Source organism: Apium graveolens, chromosome 11, assembly GCF_009905375.1.
Source record: "Apium graveolens cultivar Ventura chromosome 11, ASM990537v1, whole genome shotgun sequence".
NCBI classification, from domain to species: Eukaryota; Viridiplantae; Streptophyta; class Magnoliopsida; order Apiales; family Apiaceae; genus Apium; species Apium graveolens.
In genome coordinates, this window is record NC_133657.1 from 176,620,013 (window position 1) to 176,630,204 (window position 10,192).

At 42.1% G+C, this 10,192-nt stretch overlaps 1 non-coding gene across 1 annotated transcript; it reads right to left on the reverse strand.

Annotated features, from left to right (window-relative positions):
* Positions 1-803: 803 nt before the first annotated feature.
* LOC141699061 (small nucleolar RNA R71) lies at positions 804-910 on the reverse strand. The gene has a single exon (XR_012565549.1). It is a non-coding gene; the product is annotated as a small nucleolar RNA R71 (small nucleolar RNA).
* Positions 911-10,192: the final 9,282 nt, after the last annotated feature.

Sequence of the window (10,192 nt, forward strand, 5' to 3'; positions counted from 1 at the left end):
TAATCATACATTGGTGAGTGAGTTTAATTAGACAATAATTTAGTCTGAGTCTCTGAGGGAACGAACTAGAAAATATTCTATATTACTTGCGAACGCGTATACTTGCGTGAATATTAGCGCGTGTTTTCGCCCTAACAAGTTTTTGGCGCCGCTGCCGGGGACTCGGAGTATTTGTTTAGTTTATGTACTTACCATCATTAGTCATTAGGACTCAGTGATTAGGATGTAGTAGTTACTTACTCTTTTCGGTTATGTTTCAGGTACTTTAGCAAGCGTTTATGCAAACTCGTTCTCGTGCTCGCAAGAGGACTTTAGATACAGCTGAGGAGACAGATGAAGTTCTTGATATTCCGGAGAAGTTAGATTTTGAGGATTCGGATTCAGGAACTGAGCAGAAAGAACCAGTAAACATGGGAGATCGTATTGTTCAAGCTGATCCAGCTCTTATGGATTTTTCTCGGCCTAAAATTGATGACATTCAGTCAAGCATCCTTCATCCGGCTATTCAAGCTAACACCTTTGAAATCAAGCCGTGCACTATTCAGATGGTGCAGAATTCTGTTTCTTTTGGAGGAGCGGCAACTGAAGACCCCAACATGCACATAAGGAATTTTGTCGAGATCTGCAGCACTTTTAAGTATAATGGTGTGACTGATGAGGCTATCAAGTTGAGGCTTTTCCCATTCTCACTGAGGGATAAGGCTAAAGACTGGTTACATTCTGAACCAGCTGGGTCCATCACTACGTGGCAAGATCTTGCGCAAAAGTTTCTGGTGAAGTTTTATCCAATGGCAAAGACTGCTGCTATGAGGAGTGCTCTTACTCAGTTTGCGCAGCAACCTACAGAATCTATGTGCGAGGATTGGGAACGCTACAAGGAAATGTTGAGAAAATGTCCACATCATGGAATGCCGGATTGGATGGTGATCACTGGTTTCTATAATGGTTTGGGGGCCCAATCTCGGCCCATGCTCGATGCAGCAGCTGGAGGAGCCTTATGGGCTAAAAGCTATACTGAGGCGTATAATCTTATAGAGACGATGGCTGCAAACGAGCATCAAAACCCAACTCAGAGGATGACGTCAGGCAAGGTAGCAGGTATTTTGGAAGTTGATGCAGCCACCGCTATTGCAGCCCAGCTCCAAGCGCTATCAATGAAGGTTGATTCTCTGGCTACGTATGGAGTTAATCAAATAGCTATGGTTTGTGAGCTTTGTGCAGGTTCTCATGCTACGGATCAGTGTTCTCTTGTCAACGAATCTGTTCAGTATGTGAATAATTATCAGCGACAACAGCAGCCTGTGCCAGCGACCTATCATCCTAATAACAGAAATCATCCAAATTTCAGCTGGGGGAATAATCAGAATGCTATTCAGCCACCATATCAGCAAGGAGTGAGTAAACAGTTTAACCCACCTGGATTCCAGCAACCACAGCAGTATGCTACAAGGCAATCATATCCTCAACAGGGAAGTACAGCTGCACCCACTAGTGCTGATTTTGAGGAACTTAAGTTGTTGTGCAAGAGTCAGGCGGTTTCTATCAAGACCTTGGAAAATCAAATCGGTCAATTAGCCAATACAGTGCTCAATCGTCAACCTGGCACTCTTCCCAGTGACACGGAAGTACCAGGCAGGAAGGAAGCTAAAGAGCAAGTCAAGGCTATTACCTTAAGGTCTGGAAAAGTGGTTGATGCTGAAAAGGCAAAGGAAGTCGAAGCTGAAGTTAGAGATGAAGAATCTAAGCAAAAGGAGAAAGCGGCGGAACCAAGGAAGACTACTGTTGAACACACTCTGCCTGAAGCTAATACAGGGGAGAAACAGCTCTATCCTCCACCACCTTTTCCTAAGAGATTGCAGCAACAAAAGCTGGATAGACAGTTCGGGAAGTTTCTGAAGGTGTTCAAGAAACTTCACATCAATATACCTTTCGCTGAGGCTCTGGAACAAATGCCTAGTTATGCGAAGTTTATGAAGACTATTCTTGCAAGGAAGGTAAAACTGGATGACCTTGAAACCGTTACTCTCACGGAAGAATGCAGCGCTGTTCTGCAGCAAAAGTTACCACCAAAACTGAAAGATCCAGGAAGCTTCACCATTCCTTGCACCATTGGCAATCTAACTTTTGACAAGTGCCTTTGTGATTTGGGAGCAAGCATTAATCTGATGCCGTTGTCGATCTTTAAAAAGCTGGATCTGCCTGATCCAAAACCCACATACATGTCGCTACAATTGGCTGACCGTTCCATTACTTACCCAAGGGGCATAGTTGAGGATGTGCTCGTCAAGGTGGATAAGCTCTTCTTTCCAGCAGATTTTGTTATACTGGATTTTGAGGAAGATAAGAAGATTCCCATAATCTTGGGAAGGCCTTTCTTGGCTACTAGCCGTACCTTGATAGATGTGCAAAAAGGTGAACTTACTATGCGGGTCCAAGATCAGGATGTGACCTTCAATGTATTCAAGGCAATGAAATTCCCTACAGAAGATGAGGAGTGCTTAAAAGTGGATGTGATTGATACTGCGGTTACTTCGGAACTCGATCACATGCTAATGTCTGATGCATTGGAGAAGGCCTTAGTGGGGGATTTTGACAGCGATGATGAAGATAGCAACGAGCAATTACAATATCTGAACGCTTCTCCATGAAAGCGAAAGCTGGACATACCATTTGAATCTCTTGGTACTTCTGACCTTAAGAATGCTGAAGGGAAGCTCAAACCATCAATAGAGGAAGCACCTACCTTGGAGCTCAAACCATTACCTGAACACTTGAGGTATGCTTTTTTAGGTGATTCATCTACGTTACCTGTTATTATTTCATCTGACCTTTCAGGTAGTGAGGAAGACAAGCTCTTAAGGATTTTGAGAGAATTCAAATCGGCTATAGGATGGACCATAGCAGACATCAAGGGGATAAGTCCTTCATATTGTATGCATAAAATTCTGCTAGAGGAAGGTAGTAAGCCAACTGTGGAACAGCAGCGAAGACTGAATCCCATCATGAAGGAGGTGGTGAAGAAAGAAATTCTGAAATGGCTAGATGCAGGCATCATTTATCCTATTTCTGACAGCTCGTGGGTGAGCCCCGTACAATGTGTACCTAAGAAGGGAGGTATCACTGTGGTCGCAAATGAAAAGAATGAGCTCATCCCTACTCGAACAGTTACAGGATGGAGAGTATGCATGGATTATAGAAAATTGAACAAAGCCACAAGGAAGGATCACTTCCCCCTTCCATTTATTGATCAAATGCTTGACAGATTGGCGGGTCATGAGTATTTTTGTCTTCTGGATGGTTATTCCAGGTATAATCAGATTTGTATTGCACCAGAGGATCAGGAAAAGACTACCTTCACTTGTCCATTTGGCACATTTACTTTTCGCAGAGTTTCGTTTGGGTTATGTGGCGCCCCGACCACTTTTCAAAGATGTATGATGGCTATATTCTCTGACATGATTGGAAATAACGTCGAAGTGTTCATGGATGACTTCTCCGTCTTTGGACACTCATATGATGAATGTTTGAATAATCTGCGCGCCGTACTCAAAAGATGCGTGGAAACTAATTTGGTGCTTAATTGGGAGAAATGTCATTTTATGGTGCGTGAAGGCATTATCCTTGGGCATAAGGTCTCTAGCAAGGGTCTGGAGGTGGACAAGGCCAAGGTGGGAGTCATTGAAAATCTTCCCCCACCTAATTCTGTGAAAGGAATCCGTAGTTTTCTTGGTCATGCGGGTTTTTATCGGCGATTCATCAAGGACTTTTCAAAGATATCTAAGCCGTTGTGCAATTTGCTTGAGAAAGATGTGCCGTTCAAATTTGATGATGAATGTTTGGCAGCATTCGAGACTCTCAAGAAGAGTTTGATCACTGCACCAGTTATTACAGCACCAGATTGGACAGAACCGTTTGAGATGATGTGTGATGCGAGTGATTATACGGTAGGTGCAGTTCTGGGACAGCGCAAGAAAAATCTCTTCCATGTGGTCTACTATGCGAGTAAGACTTTAAATGGTGCCCAATTGAACTACACCACTACTGAGAAGGAGCTTTTGGCTATAGTCTTTGGCTTTGAGAAATTTCGATCTTATCTGCTTGGTACGAAAGTAACAGTATTCACTGATCATGCAGCTATTCGCTATCTGGTTTCTAAGAAGGATTCGAAGCCGAGACTCATTCGTTGGGTGCTTTTACTTCAGGAATTTGAGTTAGAGATTAAAGATAGAAAAGGTACTGAGAATCAAGTAACTGACCATCTCTCTAGGTTGGAGAATCCCGATTCTACTTCATAAGATAGGACGTTAATCAATGAATCTTTTCCGGATGAGCAGTTGTTTGCAATTCAGGAGGAAGAACCATTGTTTGCAGATATTGTAAACTATCTCGTCAGCAATATAATGCCTCTTAATTTGATATCCGCTCAAAAGAAGAAGTTTCTGCATGAGGTGAAGTGGTATTTGTGGGATGAACCATATTTGTTTAGACAGGGAGCTGACCAGATCATCAGGAGATGTATCCCGTTCTGTGAGACGGAGGGTATATTACGAGATTGCCATTCCACGGTTTATGGTGGACACTATGGAGGTGAGAAGACGGCAGCTCGTATTCTGCAAGCAGGTTTTTTCTGGCCTACTTTGTTCAAGGATGCTCATCAGTTTGTTTTAAGGTGTGATTGTTGCCAAAGAGTGGGAAATTTGTCAAGGAAGGATGAGATGCCATTAAATGTGATGTTGAAGTCGAGGTCTTTGATGTGTGGGGAATCGATTTCATGGGGCCTTTTATCGCGTCTTGCAATAATCAGTACATCTTGCTGGCAGTCGATTATGTCTCAAAATGGGTCGAAGTTAAAGCTTTACCGACAAATGATGCAAAGGCAGTGCTAAATTTTCTTCATAAGCAAATTTTCACAAGGTTTGGAACCCCTCGGGTAATCATAAGTGATGAAGGATCGCATTTTTGCAACCGTAAGTTCACTTCTATGATGCAGCGTTATAATGTGAATCATCGAGTAGCTACTGCCTATCATCCGCAAACAAATGGTCAAGCGGAAGTGTCTAACAGAGAGATAAAGCGTATTCTAGAGAAGGTTGTTTGTCCGTCAAGGAAGGATTGGTCTTTAAAGCTCGATGAAGCTGTTTGGGCTTACAGAACAGCATACAAAACTCCACTTGGGATGTCACCGTTTCAGTTGGTGTACGGTAAGGGATGTCATCTACCGGCGGAGCTTGAGCATAAGGCCTACTGGGCATTGAAGAAATTGAACCTGGATTTAGACGCAGCTGGTAAGAAAAGAATGCTTCAGCTTAATGAACTTGATGAATTTCGACTTCAAGCGTACGAGAATAACAAAATGTATAAGGAAAAGGTGAAGAGGTGGCACGATAGGAAGCTACATCCTAAGTTATTTGTGCCAGGGCAACAAGTTCTTTTATTCAACTCTCGGCTCCGACTTTTTTCTGGGAAGTTGAAATCAAGGTGGTCTGGACCTTTTATTGTCAAAACTGTGTTTCCACATGGAGCGGTGGAAATTTTGAGAATGATTCGGACCAAGCATTCAAGGTTAACGGTCAGCGGTTGAAGCACTACTATGGGGACATGGCAAACCGAGAGGTGGTTAGTGCCATTTTGTTGACTACTTGAGAAAGGTACGGAACGTCAAGCTAATGACGAAAAAGAAGCGCTGCGTGGGAGGCAACCCATAAATTGTTGTTACAGGAACCCTTAGAAGTTAATAACCTATCCAAAAATACAAAAAAATCAGAAAACAGGGGCTGAAAAAAAAAATTCCAGAGACCCTCTGCGCGCCCGCGCAGCTATGCTGAGCGGCCGCGCAGGGGTCGAGTTCCAGAAAATTTTTTACAGTTCAGAAAAAAAAAAACAAACAAAAACACAAAAACAGTTTTAGCCCATAAACCCACGAATTGTTCCCAGTACCCCATCATTTTATCCCTTAATTCCCAAACCCTAATCTAATCCACACCCTATATATACATACACCTATCCTACATATCTCCCACAAAACTTCCTACACTTAAACCCTCTCACAAACATCAAAAATCAGTTCTTACACACTTTTATTCACGAATCAATGGCACCCAAGAGAGCACGCACTATTGACAGCAGCAGCACAGTTCCTACTGCTGATTCATCGAGGGGTACTGCTGCAAGGCCTCGGTTAACTGATAGAGCTGCGGAGGAGGAGTACACTAGGCTATTGGGGAAGCCGATTCTGAAGGAGAGGGGGTTTTTACCATCAGGGAGGGATGGTGAGTTGTTGCCCATGATTGCAGAGAAGGGGTGGATAGCTTTTTGTGAGTCACCCGAAGCAGTACCGATGAGCATTTTTCGCGAGTTCTACGCGAACGCGAAGGCTGAAAAGAATGGGTTTTCTGTAGTCCGTGGGCTGACGGTTGATTATCATCCTGCGGCGATTCGCCGTGTGATTGGACAGCGAGAGAGGAAGCCCGAGGAGGAGAACTGGAATGAAAAGACTGCTGAGGATTTTGACTTGGATTTGATTTGTGCGACTCTCTGTCGACCGGGCACAGTTTGGACCCGCAGTCCAGGCAATAATGAGTATCGTCACTTTCCGGCGATCGCCATGAACAGGTATGCCCGTGCATGGAATGCATTTATATGTGCTAATATTTTGCCTTCTTCACATGCACACGAGGTCACAGTTGAGAGAGCACAGTTGTTGTGGGGAATTCTGTATGATGAGTACTATGTGGACCTTGGTGAGTTTATCTACCAAGGAATTCTGAAGTTTTTGAGGGGAGCAAAGCATATGAACATCCCTTATGCATCCACGGTTACGAAGCTATGCCGAGCAGTGGGAGTGAACTGGCCGGCTCATGAGCAGTTGCAGTTGCCAGCAGCTCCGATTGATTCTGGCACTCTGAATGGGATGCAGGAGTGGACCGGTGGTGAGCCTGAGGAGCATGGGCTGGGTTATCGTCTTCCAGGAGGGCGTCCAGCACGAGGTGCTACTATGGCTAGGCCAGGGTGTGGTGAGGCTGGTTCTTCGAGAGCTCAGGAGGGTGCTGGGATGGGTGATGCCCAGTATAGGAGGCTTTCACGGCGGATGGATGCCATGTATGAGACGCAGAGCAGGTTTGCTCAGGAGCTCACCCTTGCGTTAGGGACTGCTTTTCGAGGCCTTGGAGCTGATATCCAGTGGCCAGTTTTTGGTGAGGACTCTGCATACCCACCGCCTGATACTCCACCCACTGAGGGTGATGATGATGACTCCGAGTAGGTATACCCTGTGTTCCTTTCTACTACTTTCACTGAGGACAGTGAAGATTTTTAGTTTGGGGGTGGAAGTTAAGGAATATTGTGTGTGTGTCATTTAGTTGCATATTCATGATAGTTTAGTTCATATAGTTGCATAATTTATGCCATTTAGTTTTTTTTTTATGAATGTCATGTAGCTCATGCATTTACCATGATCCCTTTTGCAATAAGTTATCGACTGAATTGTGATATTGATGCGAGTGTAGTGATAGCATTAAAGTGATATTAAGTTGTGTAGGTTGATATGCATGCTAGAAACAATTGTAAGTCCACTAAGTCTTAAAGAATGCGTAAGGGCTAGATTGTTGTTATGATTTGGTTGTTTTCAGGGTCAATCTACTTATTATGCTTAGAATTCGATTATAGGTTCTTAGTGATAAAGGCATGAAAAAAGAAAAAAATTTGGAGAAAAAAATATGGAAGTTGTTGCTAGTTGTGGCTAGGCGTCAAATGGCTAGTAGCCGGCTCGCATATGTTGCGAGTAGTCTAGGGTTGAGCAAGATGGAGCGAAACGCACTTGCTCAGAAGTTATTAAAAAAAATAAAAATAAAAATAAAAATAAAAATAAAAAAAATAAAAAAAAATAAAATTTTTTTTTGCATAATTGATCAAGAGTGGGCTCTTTGGTATTCGAGTTATTAAGTTCTTAGGGGACTTTGTGCCTAGTGACCTAAGGCTTTTAGAGTCTGGGATCCGCTAACCTAACGCTCGTTACATGGATACCATTGTATAAGTCTTTTGTGGACCTCACTCATTGCACGGTCAAATAAGCATTTGAGTTGTAAATAAAAAGCACGATTCCGTAGTAAGCTCCAGAGTTCTTGTAGTGTTGTATATCACTTTGTGCCTAGAATTTTTATTCTTTGTATAATCGTAGGATTGCCTTGAGGATAGTTTAGTCATAGAAATTGGTCTAGTTCCGAAGCATATCTGTTAAGCATTTGCACACACCACGTTTCTAGCTGTATGTCCGTTTGCATGAGTTTATTGATCTTTAGTTGTCTAACTGCATTCGTTGAGATGTGACAATTTGGTTGGTTAATTGTAGTAAGGGGGATCGTTGCATTTTCATATAGATTGCATTCATGCATATTTTTATTTGTTTTTAAGTCTGTGACGCTTGAGGACAAGCATCGATTTAAGTTTGGGGGTGTGATAAGTGGCATTTTATACCACTTAGAACGTCTTAAAATGGCTTAAATTGGTGTCTTGAAATCAAGTATTTTGTGTATTTGATGCGTTTTTCTAGTGTTTATGCATTTCAGGGTATTAGTTGCATTTCGAGGGAGGAATCATCAAGAATAAGCCTTGGCATGTGTTCACCATTGCGAGAGGAAAGGAATGGACAGATTACGGTGAAGAAACGGAGCAAACCTGTATTTTTTCCAGTAGAGGCCTGCGCGCCCGCGCAACAATGCTGAGCGGCCGCGCAGCAACCTGCGCGCCCGCGCAGCAACCTGCGCGCCCGCGCAGCTATGCTGAGCGGCCGCGCAGGGTCGGGGAAAAAGATAAATTATTTTAGACTTCTACTTCTGTTTGGCTTCCAACTTTTATGTAATCTGAGTTTTATGGGACTATTATATAGGTAGATTTGAGACATTTTCATAGAGAGTATTAAGGGGATTATGTTTTAGATTGTGTTTTACGCAAGAAGCGAAGGAGATAAGGAAGAAGACCGATTTAGCACACCGCAACGAAGAGGAAGCATATTTTCTTGTGATTCTTGTTTCGTTGTAACGTTGGATGCTAGTTTTCTTACTTTGACTTATTTACTCTTGTGACGTACTCTGTTTTAATATAATTAGTATAGTTATTATTTTCTTGTGTTTGTTTGTCATGATTTCATATGAACCCATGATGGCGATAAGTTCTATTATGGGCTAATCGTGATCATGGGGTTGCAACGGATTTATTATGGAATTCTTTAGTTAATTGTTTAATACTTTAGTGTGTGATGATTGCATGATATCTAGTATTGGTTGTGCGTATTCGTCTTATGTGCGTCGCGAACATATAAGATAGGGTGTTAATCTCTTGTGAAGCGACGGTGGATCTTGAGATTTAGAACTTGCCATGCTAGCATAGGTTCATGTACGTTGAGCATGATTAGTGGGTAACTCTAACAGTTTTATTTGCCCTATGTAATCAAAAGGAATAACTTGAGCTTAAATTGTTGTGTTGTCAATTTCTGTAGACATATAGGAACTCAACATAATTGATGACTATTCAACTTCTATCTTAATTGTGGATGCTTGGTAGAATGGTATTAGTACAATGAAAGTTGGCTTTTATCAGTTTCGTGTTATTCGATTAATATCATCACTGTCACATGCTAAAGGTAATAACAATGGCTATAGAAGGAAGTAATAATGAAGTTGTGATCTCATGAGTGTTTTATTATTGATAAATTGAAGTGTTAGTTAAGTGGTTAATTAAGTAGTTAATTATAGTTAATATTTAATCAACAATTTTAAGTGTTATTATCTTAACATTGAGAAGTAATCATACATTGGTGAGTGAGTTTAATTAGACAATAATTTAGTCTGAGTCTCTGAGGGAACGAACTAGAAAATATTCTATATTACTTGCGAACGCATATACTTGCGTGAATATTAGCGCATGTTTTCGCCCTAACAAAGACCTTGTAGATGTTTAATACTCAATACAGTGACTCTAAGCTGGGTTTTTAAATCATCAGAATTTAACATTTCATCAGCTTTAGTCAAGTGCTCAGCAAGATGTATTGCAGTTGGAACACATGAAACTGAGTTCCATTCCTTAGTCCACTCCTGACCTGCAGGAGTTTCACTCCAAGGTACTGGTGCATCCCCGATAACAAACTCCTTTACCAGTTCAGACTTAGGAAGAGTCTGTTGAGGAGTATGTCCTGAAG